This window comes from Mytilus edulis, chromosome 7, assembly GCF_963676685.1.
Source record: "Mytilus edulis chromosome 7, xbMytEdul2.2, whole genome shotgun sequence".
In the NCBI taxonomy this organism is placed as follows: Eukaryota; Metazoa; Mollusca; class Bivalvia; order Mytilida; family Mytilidae; genus Mytilus; species Mytilus edulis.
This window is the reverse complement of record NC_092350.1, coordinates 59,346,740-59,361,340: the sequence shown is the minus strand read 5'-3', so window position 1 is coordinate 59,361,340 and position 14,601 is coordinate 59,346,740. Positions and strand designations below refer to the sequence as shown.

Below are 14,601 nucleotides of genomic sequence, written 5' to 3'. Positions count from 1 at the left end.
GACACAGAAATTAACAACTATAGGTCACCGTACGGTCATCAACAATGAGTAAAACCGATACCGCATAGTCAGCGTCAAAAGGCCCCGAAATGACAAATGTAAATTAATTCAAACGATAAAACAAATGTATGTACAAAAGAATTAACGAAAAACAAATACGACATACAGCCACAAACGACAACCACCTTATTACAGGCTTCTGACTTGGGACAGGCAAATATAGAATGTGGCGGGGTTAAACAAGTTTGTCGGCGCCCAGTCCTTCTCTAACATAGGACAGTGGTGTAAAAGTATAACTCTACTTCCAACAGAGTGTTTTGCTTTAAATAGTTTGTCTAAAAAAATTGTCATGTTTATGTTTTAGAAAACTGATTAACTGCCTAAAATACTTTACCGGGCTTCTACACCATTTACACATATGGTCGCGGGCTATAAATGCCTCTCGTGTATGAAGAGTATAACAGAAATTTTGCCTAGCAAATGATCTATGTTGACAAACTGCTTCGTGAAACCTCTGTGTACCAAAACACGACCATTAGAAATATCTTTGCTATTATTAATTAGGCATATAATAATAATGATTGTTTCCTTCTAAACCAAGACAACTTGAGCCTACTGTTAAAATTTCAACCACAAAAACACTAGCCATATATCAAAAATGTTACTTTTGCTTTGAAAGGTTTATAATTGGAATGAATGGAGTTTGAACGAACACATTCTTTTGATGTATGGATGTTCAATTGTGAAAACAAATACATTATGCAGAACAGAAGCTATTAGATACAGAACAAAATATTAGGACAGAATTTATTAAATGCTAAATGTCCCAATGCTTAGTACAACATAAAACACCGAACAATAGTTTGTCTATCATCATGCAAGCATGGCCGCTTTCATCAATGGCAATGTTCTAATTGCCAAAAAATGTTTGAATTGGATAACTTTATTGGTACTGAAATTCACATATATGTGAAGCCGGGAAGTCACAAAAATAATCAGTCCACATAAAATCATAATCCCTCCGCATCCCCATGCATAGCTGGTCCGTCGGTCTATTTGGTTGTCCGAGTGCCATGTCACTAAATGGCATAACTTGGTTTGGTTTACTTATCCATTCCATGTCATCATCCTTGTTGAAATTATAACCACCGATCCAGTATCCCTTGACTAGAAAGAAAGAACATTTACTATACAATATTTTCGTAATCATTTTACAAGTGTCAAATAGTTTACACGTCATTTGTAATGTATTCTTTTGAAAAAGCGTAGCTCTGATAATTTTCGTAGCAGTTTTTACATCTCCTAGGGACGTATGAATATTGATATGATACAATTAATGCATCAAAAACACAAACAACAGAAAATACTAAATGTGACGCCATTTCAATTTAATTAAGTGAGCATTTATGACAACAAATTAAATTAATACGAGGTTAATATAGACATTCTTGCTATCCATAATGGATTTGGCATGTCCAAAAGCGGAACCTTGTTGGCGGTTTTTTAAAGAAAATTTTTAATGTTGTTGTGTTTGTTTATTGTTATAAGTAGTTTTTCGGGGATGTAGTACTGATGTATCGCTTTAATAGTTGATGCTGAATTAATTTACATGTCGGTTTTTTTTCTTCTAAATCTAGGCCATTTCACATCATGTTGATTCAAGGTCTTGGGCTTTATTAAAGCCGAAGATATCGAAAAATTGCATTTAAATTATAAGAAGAGAAGTTTAAAAATTACATAAACTGTTCATCATACTGTATATTTTCAGTTAGTTAGAATGCTGTTATATGTGACTTGATATATGAAAAAGGTCAGCTACTGGTTGACATTGTTAAAAACAGAAAATTGTATTTTAAAGAATGTATAAATAGATATGTAAGAATCTAATTATGTGAAGCCAAATGACAAGCTTAATTCGTCCTGTTAAGTACGAGATATATTATGTAAATGTTGATGAAGTGATGTTTGGTTCTCACAGATTGTGAGAAACAGCCTTTCTTTTTGGAGTGAATTCAAACAAAGAGTTATAGATTATTGTATATCTTAAGGTTATACTTTTTTTGAAAAACTACTTTGTTCCAGTATTCTCACTATTGCAACACTGTGCATGTTTACCTTCGTCGCTAATTAAACAGTTTTTTCTAGATATTATAATGCTTAATATAGAATAAATGCCTATGAACTGTGTAAGCAAACAGGCAAATATTTTGGTACAACCTGTAATGCACGTTTTTGTAGTATGTGTAAACAAAATTGCTATAATTGTAATACTAGCAAGTATTTTTTAATTTAGATCCTGATAAATAAAGGATGTCAGAAATTAGTATATCAAGGTTAATTATTATGACAGACCGCCACTTTCAAACTAGTAAAACTGTAAGCTGTGAGAAATTTAAAAAAACAAAAAAACTTCAATAATATTTACATTCTTCAGAAAAGCCGTGTAATAATAATTGTTTAAACGGATTTATCTGTTGAGTAGGTCTTTGTGTCATAATTCGATTTAAAGGGCTTGACCGTTAAATCACGTTATCAGAGGAAGACAAGACTTGCTACAGTTCATGCACAGGTCAATGTAACGCGCATGTCTTAATTCGATTACACGGCATATCAATTTTACCAGCTAAAGCACTCCTCACAATATTTTGAATGCACGGTCTGCTAGGAAGTAACTATATATATCTAAGGTCAGATTGTTGAGTTTATTTTACGCATAATTATTGTAAATACTTATCTTAATAATTTTTCAATTTCAACTGATTATTGATTAATTAATTTCAAATCGGTCACATTCAATTTGATAATTCATAAATTATTGGACAATTTACTAAAGCAAGGATTTATATATAGTATACAAATCTTTGTCTAAAGTTATTATAATACGAGCGAATTTATTTTAATTTATTTTTATGATTGTATAATAAATTTTTGATTCGCATAATTTCTAATTCCAGTTATATTGATATTTTTGTATCTTTTTATCGAGGTATTAAAATATGAAAACTAGGTTCCAGGTATTTCTATTCAATTTACATTTCGTAATGCAGATTAAAATGGTAATGTTCCATTATCAGGTATGTTTAACTATTATTTAATAATGGGGTTTCTTGTGAGACATTAACACCATCAAATGCAATAATTAATTTATGGTATCATTTATTGTTCTTTAGCGTGTTTAGGACAGCAGTAAATCGTAAATTATATTTCAAAGTTGAGCATCCGTTAAAAGAAACTAGTTGATAAAATTTGATACGGCAGCTACAGTAATGTCTTTATAACCGATTATTTTTCAGTCAGCCAAATTGCGTTGCACATACATGTATACAGCGACATATAATACAATATGTCTCTGATATTTATATTTAATATTTATTTCAAATAATATTCATTCATATTTTGAAGTAATGTCTTTATAACCGATTGTTTTTTCGGTTATAAATGCAAATTTCATTGCACACATTTTGATATTTATTTAGTGTATAAAATCAAGGATCTGTATAGTTGTATATTATTTTAATTATATTTGTTCATATTGACATTTATTGTAAGGTTTATGATGCCTGAGAAGTAAAGGCGTTAAAAGAGGTGATATAATTGGGGTAAAGAAAACGGCTTTAGCCACCTGTGAGGTCAAATAGCTACGCATCGGAAACAGAAACTGAAATTTGTTATCTAGGATTATTTCATTCATCAGCAGGATCATTTTTATGTATGTCAGTCAGAGAAGTGGCAGTATGCCTTATCTAAATACATCAATAAAAAAGGTACATCTTTTATTCTTTAATTTTAATGTAACTAATTCAGTACATGACATTTTTAGCTTTAGCATTGATTTGAGTAGTAACATTTCGAGCATAATAAGAAAACGATTCTAAATGGCGGATACTATATTGATCCGGATTGCTTTTTACTATGAGAGACCATACCACGAATAAGAATAAGATTGATTTAGTTAATTGGTTTCTTATCTATATATCTCACCACGATTAGAAAACATTTCAACATTGATTTATTTTATAATTACACTGAGAAGGTATAGTCCCGCAAGTCATTTTATATTCAGTGCATATTTTTAGTATGTGTATATATCACGAAGGAATTTTTACATTTTTCTCTTTTTATCACTCTGACCACAAGTATACCTAAATTTGATTTATTTTCACGCATCTTTATAAAAGAGAGATTCATTTCACTAATTTCAGAAACTAAATCTGCACTACTTAATATAAAGTATAAATATAAAAATAAATGGTATCTCGCAGGTATATAAAAATTCATCAACAAAATATCAATGATGATGCATTTTATATCAGATATTTATTTGACAACCAATTTTAATTAGGCAAGAGAGCAAAGAAGACTTGGAGCTAGCAGGGTTCAGGTCATAAGTTGGAAACGAGCTGTTTCGGTTAAGGAAAGCAATTTCACAGTCTTGTAATTGGGGACCAGTTGATTTAGATCTATGGATATTATTCATGTACCATGATCACAACAAATCATTCATGCCCTGTCTGTATTATGTATAAATAATGTGATCAAAACTAAGGTCTTGCACAAGGGTAAACCGTCATGACTCATAAACCTTTTTTGCGCACGTTTTAATCGTGCCCAGAAAAATAAAATGTTACATGTAATGGACAAGATAATCATTTGTTGATTTTCAAATATTTACATAAGCTGAAAATAGTATTGCCATGTGTTTGACGTTCAAGTCACGAATCTTTATTGGTTTTTTTTTTTTTTTTTTTTTTTTTTTTTTTTTTCGGGGTTTGTTTAAACTAGCTTTTATATTGGATTTTTCATATGAGTGGAACTAGTAGCTATTAATTCGGGATCCACTTGGGCATTTTTAACTTTAAAGTTTCCATTAGCCTCAAATTTTAGAAAATTGATCAGCAAGGCAAGATATTTTTACTACTATACTTGGAAAAAGGCTTCGTTGGTCTATGTCTGTCATATTTGTTTTTCGTAAACTGCTTTGTTATAAATTAGGCCGTTAGTTTTCTCGATTGAAATGTTTTATATTTTCCATGTCGGGACCTCTAATAGCAGACTATATGGTATGGGTTTTTTCTCATTGTTGAAAGCCGTAAGGTTGACTATATTTGCTTACATTTACTTCATTTGTACTTTCAAGTGGATAGTTGTCTCACTGGCAATTATAATCTTTTAATTAACACTAATAACGATTAGAGCAGAAATAGTATACACTTCTGCAAGTTACGTTTACAAACTGTATTACCAGATGCGTAGATCTCTGATAAATTATCGTCTGAAAATTGTTGATATAAAAATTTACAACTTAAGCGAGTTTTTGTCTGGGTTAATAGTTTTCTTTAATCTTATGTATATCATTACAGAGGTCAAGAACAGTTCAAATTAGTTAGGTGATGCATTGATTTTATTGCTTTTGTAGTATAGATATTAAAGTTGCGTATATCCCAGACTATAAAATTGCTAATTAGTACGATTTTGTTATCTGAAAGAGAAACAACGTAATTGTGTTAAATACTGTGAACAGTTATACATGGAATTTTATGTATATACGTTTATTAGAGAATACTAGTTTTTTGTAAGCAGTCATAAATGATTTGGCATAATAATTGTTGTCGAACGCCATACTAATGATATGCAATAAAACAAAAACAAAACAAAACAAAACAAAACAAAACAAAAACAAACAAAACAAAAACAAAACAATAAACAAAAACAAAATTAAACAAACAAAACAAAATATTACACGATAAAAGTTTTAATGCCGTATTGACGAGCGCCCCTAAGACGGCTTATTCTCCATCGGCTATTTTTAGAGTCAAATTTTTGGGGGGTCTTAACTGCACCTCAGTTTTAAAAGTTTTTGTCTAGGCAACACGATTCATTAACTAGTTTGAATTGACTCTGAACATGCTTTCAGTAACTGCGAGTACTCTTAGGTGGGTGTCTTTAGTCTATTTGTTAGTTGTGTATTGTGTTTTGTGTCTAGCTAATGAGTTAAACCTACCTCAACTTTGTTTCATTTTGCGTTGTTAACCAATGTCCCCGGTTACGGTAGGGATAAATTCTCACAAACTTGTAGTGTGTCGCAGTCTTTTATACTTGTTGTACGTTTAAATTGATTTATACTAAAATATGGCTTTGTTTTCTTGTTTGCCGGGACCCTTTGTTGCTATTATACTGTATGGACTATGTTTATTGGTGAATGCTGTAAGGTGACCACGCTATTAAGTTTAAAAATAGTTCATGTCAGATCTTCTAGTTTATTTTCTGATAGTAAAAGTAGAATTCAGCCAATGGTAATATAAAAAGTATCAACCATATATCTGATTACAAACATACATATAACAGTTGGCAAGTCAAATATTTTTTATCTGTTATCATATCAATTTTATTTATTTTTCTATATTGTAAATTACCAATCTAGAGCTGATTATTGATTGATTGTCAATTTAAGATATTTCATGTTTCCAAAAGCGTGCTTGGAAAGTGGGATTTTCAATCACCAAAACTTCGTTGTTGCTCGGAAGTTTGTAGTTACTTATTTTTGTGTTCTCTTATACATTTTCGTATCACAATTTTTTAGCAAGGTCAAAGTGTTATGGGGCACTTTAAGTAAAGAGATAAACTAATCGTATGCTCATTTTTGAAGGGCCCTGCAATATTAAGTAATCCACTAAAATGAACATGACATCGGACAACCGTTCTATACGATAGGTCCTAACTTATAAGTGATTTGATTTTCTCCAAGATTTGTTACCTTAGTCAAATTTGCTTTGTTCAAATGTTACCACGATTGCAATACAAGCACAAGATTCCAAATAAGTGATTGAACCAAACTACAGTGAGAAGGAATATGTTATTTGTCAGATTTGAAAGCTATCTAATTTTATACAAGTTACAATTTTAATTTATGCTATTATCTATTTTCATCTATTTATTGTCTATCAAACGGCGAAGTAGGTTATTGGCTTCGGGAATCTGTTAGCTAGTAGTTACTGCGGTCAGATTCTTGTTATTACACAATATAACAGTCAGAGTTATCTGTTATATCGACTCTCAATGTATGGTACTGGTTGGCGGTAACAAGTTCCAAAACATTCTTTGTGAAATCAGTGTTTTTGAACTTGTTTAGTGGCGGACTTTATAGGCTGCACCAGTACCGATGAACTTGATTTATCACTGTATTATTATTTCATTTAGAACATTAATCCAGGTTATCTTTATTTTCACCTCAAACGAAATTTCTCATGTTGATTTTGGACATCTGTTGCCAGGGTTCAATTCAGCACCCCATTATTTCAAAATTTTCATTTCATTTTAGTTTTTATTTGAATTTTGAATTTTATTTATCTATTTTATTTGCATTTTATTTACGGTTGCCCAAAGACCCTTTGTTTGTGGGTTGGTAACCGACAGAAGCCATGATCTTACTTCGCCAATAAAATATATTTTGACTTTAATAACGTCTTCTCTCTTATAATTCGATTTAAAGGGCTTGACCGTTAAATCACGTTATCAGAGGAAGACAAGACTTGCTACAGTTCATGCACAGGTCAATGTAACGCGCATGTCTTAATTCGATTACACGGCATATCAATTTTACCAGCTAAAGCACTCCTCACAATATTTTGAATGCACGGTCTGCTAGGAAGTAACTATATATATCTAAGGTCAGATTGTTGAGTTTATTTTACGCATAATTATTGTAAACCCACCCATCCCTCCTCTTATATTTTTTCGATACTGCTGTTTTATGTCTTATTTTACAGATTTCTGCTTGTTTTTAACCTCAACATAGAACTCCTGTCACGGCTTCTGGATTTACAACTCTTCGCCAGTCTATAAACACAATTAACCACATTATGCCGTCCATCTGACGAGTGATAACGGATTAACAGTCATAGTGAATCGATAAATAATGTTATGACAGTCTTTTAGAAGAGTTCATCACTAGGGCGGACTTTATAGGCTGCACCAGTACCGATGAACTTGATTTATCACTGTATTATTATTTCATTTAGAACATTAATCCAGGTTATCTTTATTTTCACCTCAAACGAAATTTCTCATGTTGATTTTGGACATCTGTTGCCAGGGTTCAATTCAGCACCCCATTATTTCAAAATTTTCATTTCATTTTAGTTTTTATTTGAATTTTGAATTTTATTTATCTATTTTATTTGCATTTTATTTACGGTTGCCCAAAGACCCTTTGTTTGTGGGTTGGTAACCGACAGAAGCCATGATCTTACTTCGCCAATAAAATATATTTTGACTTTAATAACGTCTTCTCTCTTATAATCCGCTTTATTCTTTCATTAATTTGTATAATATGTGTATAAATGTTATACTAAGCTGTATATTGTCTATTGGATATAAATATTGGGTGAATCCAATAACGGTATTTGCTTATACAAAATATTATAAGTATTATTATCAAAGACCGACATGATGCCAATTTTATCGTATGTGTGCTGCCACGGTTAGATATCAACACTTTCGGTAAATATCAAGTTCAAAGAAATAGTACTCCGTTATACAAGTTATTATCGTGAGCATGCGCTTGTCTCCCCCATGCCCATAACAGAATTAATGTTTTGTTGTATAATTTGTTACTGCCTTTCTATATCAGAAAATCAGTGGTGATAGTCATTCTTCCATTTGCTTTTTTGGATCGGTAAGCAAAAAGATTTTGAAAGAGTTTATACCGATTGGTGTCTTTGATTATATTTCGTTCTGTTGCTGTCCGGCTGAAGTAAACCGCAAATCTCTTTTGATTAATATCTAGTTTGGTATTATTTAGTCGTTACTTGGACGAGGCCTCACAAGTAGCTATACTGCGAAACAGTTATGATATGTGTTCACATTAAATATCATGATATTCCTTTCAGAATAGAACAATGTTGTCTTGTCATTTATTTAGCGCAGTGAGTTGGGGACTGGAATTTAATAGTCAGCATGAAAACTTTTTCCTCTTCCTCTATATGGTTAACGGGTTAAAGGAAACGACAAAAGGTACAATGTTAATCTTGATACTTTAAACTCAAGTTGTACAGACATTGTTTATAATATACATAAATATTTGGTCCTGACGTTTAAGGTCTTTTAGGGTTGGTGTGCTATTTTATTGGAGTCAACCGTATACGTTTCTTTATGTGTACTTGTATTTATAAAAAAAAAGAAACACAATTACCTCCAGTATTCCGTGTCCTCACTTCATTTTTTATAAACTCATTCTCCTCTGATGTTTCCATTTCCACCAACTTACCTCCGAGACATTTACAGTTTTCCTTTAGAAAAACAAATCTATTTACAACTTGGATTTTGTTTAAATGTTTCAGAAACTGTAATAGTTAACATGTAAATGTATGTATGTTTGCAATTAAAGATTTAAACAACAAAAATACATATTTTGGAATAAAAAAAACAATCCTTAGTGTATATCAAGCTATATTTAAAGCAGTAACCTTTGGTACTGGATGTTCTAGTTGTGTTTAAGACTCTTCTGTTGTCATCTGTTCTTTTCTACTGATTTATGTGGATCTTGATTCTTTGACACATTCCTTGTGTCCATTCTTTATTTTATTCTTTTGCTGCATAATGATTGTGGCTAATATGAAATTCCGTCTTATATTACATACTATCTGCGTTTATTTATATATATCGTGCAGTGCATTTTAAATTTTTAAAACATACTTTGATTGTTAAGAATTTCAAAAAAGTGTCTTTCTATATGCTATACTATTGTTTCAGGGTAGGGTGAAAGTTGACGGCTATTCAAACGTTTAAACATGCTGCAATGAGCCTGAAGTTCACTGGATGTCGTTTGTTGATGTCGTTCATACATGTTTCTCGTTACTCGCTTTTTTATATAGATATAGATTAACACTTGTTATGTTTGGGGCCCTTTATAGGTTGCTGTTCGATAACGGCTAAGGCTACGTTTTGAAGGCCATACTTCGACTTATATTGGTTTACTTTACAAATTATGACTAAGATGGAGAGTTGTCTCATTAGCAATCATACCATATCTTCTTATTCGTATATCATGTATAGGTGAATCCCAATGAGTCATTTTTTGTAAAGGAAAACAAACAACGTATTGTATATTTACCATAATGGGTTTTCATTACATTTGGGAAAGCGAGGAGATACGACTGTTAATAAGCGATTTTATGATAAAGTTGACCATTTAGCATTGTTAAGATGATTATATATGTGCCTATTTATTCATCAATAACTCAAATAAAATCAATAAATGATCCGAATATATAAATTGACTGTTTCATTTCAAAAAGATAAGCCAAAAGTGTTTTGACCTACGTGTATCTCACCAATGCTCTAAACCTATACTATTTTTACTAACTTTCGCTTTCTCCCATTCTGTCAAATCCTCAACTATAGAATACATGGAATTGCCAAAGCTGATACATCCTGCACATGTCGCTGGAACTTTAAACAACAAAAAATCAAACAGATTTAAAATCGATCGTGAAAATATTTAGAATTGATGTTAATGTATTATAAATTTGCTTTCGTTGTCAATTGAATATTTTGTAATGAAAGGTCAACTCAACAGTCACTGTTTACATTGCAAATCTACCAGACGTTCACTTAAGTGTACGTATCGCCGAAAGACAAAGTATTATATACATGACATATACGTATTGTGTTGTCTAATACATTATCAATTTACAGAATCTTTAGAAACAGACAAAGATATTAGGTAGAGGGTTGCTGAGGTGTATTATATAAATAATCAGTTATCGTTATATACACTTACTGTACTGGTTTCTTGTCAAAACGCTCCAACCTGTGGCATTTTCGGTGACAACACAACAGTTTTCAGTTATGTCAAGACGACATATTGATGATTCTTTAGAAAAACTGGCAACACAACATTTATCGTGTAATAAACACATCGTTGTGCATGCTGCTCGTGATTTCGTATAAATGTCTGTTGTGGCACATGACAACATTATGCTTTCTCCACTTTTCACTCTAAAGGTACTTGTTTTCTTCTTCATAATTTCAGCATGCACGGTACAGTAACTTAGGATCGTTGTTAAACAAATTATAGAAATTATTAATAAGAAACCTTGCATCTTCATTTTGAAACGTAGCCGAAGTGTTGAGATTGAATGCCTAACAACTTTTAAATATGCAACAAAATTCAAAAGATCCAATTAAATTGCTTTAATATTTATCGGAATTTTTAATTAGTCATAATTACATGATGTCGGAAAGTTGCAATATATATTATGGACTTGTTCGATTATATCAAATTATATGACGACACCAGATTTTAAAACATCTTCTTTTAAAAGATAATAAGGCTTTTTGATAAAACGCTTCCAGTGTACATCTATAATGTTAATTTAGAACACAAATCATTTTATATTTCATGCTGAAATATGCTGTACTGTGATTATTTCCTCGATGATAAAAAGGAGGAAGGCAATAAAACATGTTAAAACTGACAAAATAGAACTTTCGAGCTTCCGAGCGAAAGAAAAATAATTGCCATATATTGTTGTACATGTGTTGTAAGACAAATGCAGGGGATTTCTTTTTTGTTTTATTACTAACTAAACCTCCAAATAACACTTGTTAACAGTTGTTTATAGTTTTAAAAAACCACAGCGACATCACCCACGTTATCACCAAAGTAATAGCATCATTAAGATAAGGATTAACGAAATCAGAACTAGGACCGATTGCACCGAAAACAATGTTACAGAATTATCAAAACAGGTATTTCTAAATTAATAGCATATGTTTTTATTATTTTTACCTTTTGTTTTTTGTGTATTTCAATGAGTAAACCAAAAAAAAACAACATTGAATATTTTCACGTTGTGTACTGTTCATGTGAATTCTCAAAAATATTTATCTGCATTACATTATAATTATATTTCAAAATATTTTATTTCATATTTCGATCGAAGTTATTTTAAACTTTCTTTTATTGTAGTAAAGAAAGACATTTTAGTGAAAATTACATGTTTGTTTTCTTAAATTGTTTATATTGATACATATACAAATAAAACACAGCCTTTTGCGTCACTGTGTGTCTTGAAATTGCTTCTAAATATTTTCATCTATGCAACGACGCTCAATGATGCAATTTTGATGGGAATTTGCAGATGGCGCATGCCATGTCATTGCATTATGTTTACTTATGAATTCATTGTTATTGAATTATATATGTTTCGTAGAATTAAAGGTAGGTATTAAATTTGACCTACCAAGAACTAATAACTGTTGACTCGAAATTAATATATATATGGCTGCCATGGATGTGTTCAGTCCTTTTGTTGTTTCAAATTAAATAGTTTTTTTTTAATAAAATCAAACTAATATATGTTTTAATATATGTACTACAAGAATTTGCTAAACGATATCAAAATCTATTTTGTCCATAGTTTACAATTTCTATTTCAAAGAAAGTTTCATAGATGTACATTATATACCTTTATTTTACAATATTTGAAGGATTGATAAATGATTCCGGAAGCAGTTTGTTTAAATGTAGCAAACACATTTACAGTTAAATATAGAATTAGAAAATCCTTAACTCAAAGGAAATTTCTAAACGGAAAGTCTTTTATCAAATTGCAAAATAAAACACTCAAATACACCAAATGACTTGAAAACAATTGCTTCGTTCCTGACTCAGTGGAGGCATTTCAATATGTCGAAACGAGTGGATTAAACCGGAATGTTTAGCCAGCTAAATCTCTTACATATATTGACAACCATGTTTCAACAAAACAAAACAAATATATTAGGTACAAATGTCAAAAAATATATTAAACTGATATTCTTATTTGATATAACAAAATCAGCCCGATAACAACATACAATTTCATATTCATGATCGATGGTCATGCAGTTTTACTGTCATATGGAATTGTGTTCATACATTTGGTTAGACATAATTTATTACAAAACACTTTTTTTAAATTGTACTTTTATTAATTTAGAAATCATTTAGAACTAAGGTTCAAATCCATCAGACAAAATATACCTTAGATGGATTTGGATATATCTCAAGAATTGTTTTTGCAGTACAAATGTAGCTGTTTAGTCGGTTGTGTTTTCATACATCCATGTATGGGTTTAAATATTCGGCTTCGCCCACGCTGGATGAATGAATTCAAGGCAAATTTTAATGTTTCTTTGTGTTTTCTTTTGATTTCTGTTTTAAAAAATCTTCGATTATGTTTCTCTAATATATAGAATACATAACGTTACACCACTTGTTATTTGTTAAGTTATTTGCACAAGGGTTCAAACATTTAATAGAAAAGCCCAACTATATATATACCTTTGCTGGATTTGGCAAAACCTTTAGGAATTTTTGTCCTCAATGCTCTTCAACTTTGTACTTTATTTGACCTTTTTTACTTTTTTGGATTCGAGCGTCACTGATGAGTTTTTTTGTAGATGAAACGCGCATTTTGGCGTATATGCAAAATTTAGTCCTGGTATCTATGATGAGTTTATTTACAACCACTGGGTCAATGCCACTGCTGGTGGAGATCTATTTTCCCAAGGATATCACCAGCCCAGTAGTCAGCACTTTTTGTGCCGACATGAATTATCATTGATATGGTTATATTTATAAATAAACTGTTTACAAAATTTTGAATTTTTGAAATACTAAAATTAAGGCTTTTCTTCCTCAGGCATAGATTACCTTAGATGGATTTGGCAAAACTTTTAGGAATTTTGGTTTTCAATGCTCTTCAACTTTGTACTTTATTTGGCCTTTTTTATTTTTTTGAATTCGAGCGTCACTGATGAGTCTTTTTGTAGGCGAAACGCGCGTCTGGCGTACATGTATATACAAAATTTAGTCCTGGTATCTATGATGAGTTTATTTACAACCACTGGGTCGATGCCTCTGCTGGTGGAGATTTATTTCCCCGAGAGTATCACCAGCCCAGTAGTCAGTACTTTTTGTGCCGACATGAATTATCATTTATATGGTTATATTTATAAATAAACTGTTTACCAAGTTTTGAATTTTTGAAAAACTAAGGCTTTTCTACCTCAGGCATAGATTAGCTCAGCTGGATTTGGCAAAACTTCTAGGAATTTTGGTCCTCAATGCTCTTCAACTTTGTACTTTTTGTGGCCTTTTTTACTTTTTTGGATTCGAGCATCACTGATGAGTCTTTTTGTAGAAGAAACATGCGTCTGGCGTATATACAAAATTTAGTACTGGTGTCTATGATGAATTTATATACATATTCTCTATAATTTTCGGTTTAATTGAAAAAAGATGTTGTATCTAATTTGAAGTAAGATGCTGTATCTAATTTGAAGTAAGATGCTGTATCTAATATAAAGTAAGATTGTATATTCAATATTTTATTAGAATTAAGACAATACTTAAGTGACAAAGCTACAATTGGACATTATGTATATATATATATATATATATATATATAAACAAATAACAAACGACTACACCCAGTTCATAGTAGTCGTGTTTTTTTTTTAATTTCTTAGCAAAAGGACTTATTTTCCCGGTTTTATTTGATAGTCTTCCACTGTTATGATCTTTTTTCCTTTTGCTGAAGAATAAACAGTGGT

The 14,601-nt window shown here is 31.1% G+C and overlaps 1 long non-coding RNA gene across 1 annotated transcript; it reads left to right on the top strand.

The window, feature by feature from the left end:
• Positions 1-2,498: 2,498 nt before the first annotated feature.
• On the top strand, positions 2,499-8,281 carry LOC139481918 (uncharacterized). Its single transcript, XR_011654725.1, has 2 exons — positions 2,499-3,764; positions 7,767-8,281. It is a non-coding gene; the product is annotated as an uncharacterized lncRNA (long non-coding RNA).
• The last annotated feature ends 6,320 nt before the right edge of the window (positions 8,282-14,601 follow it).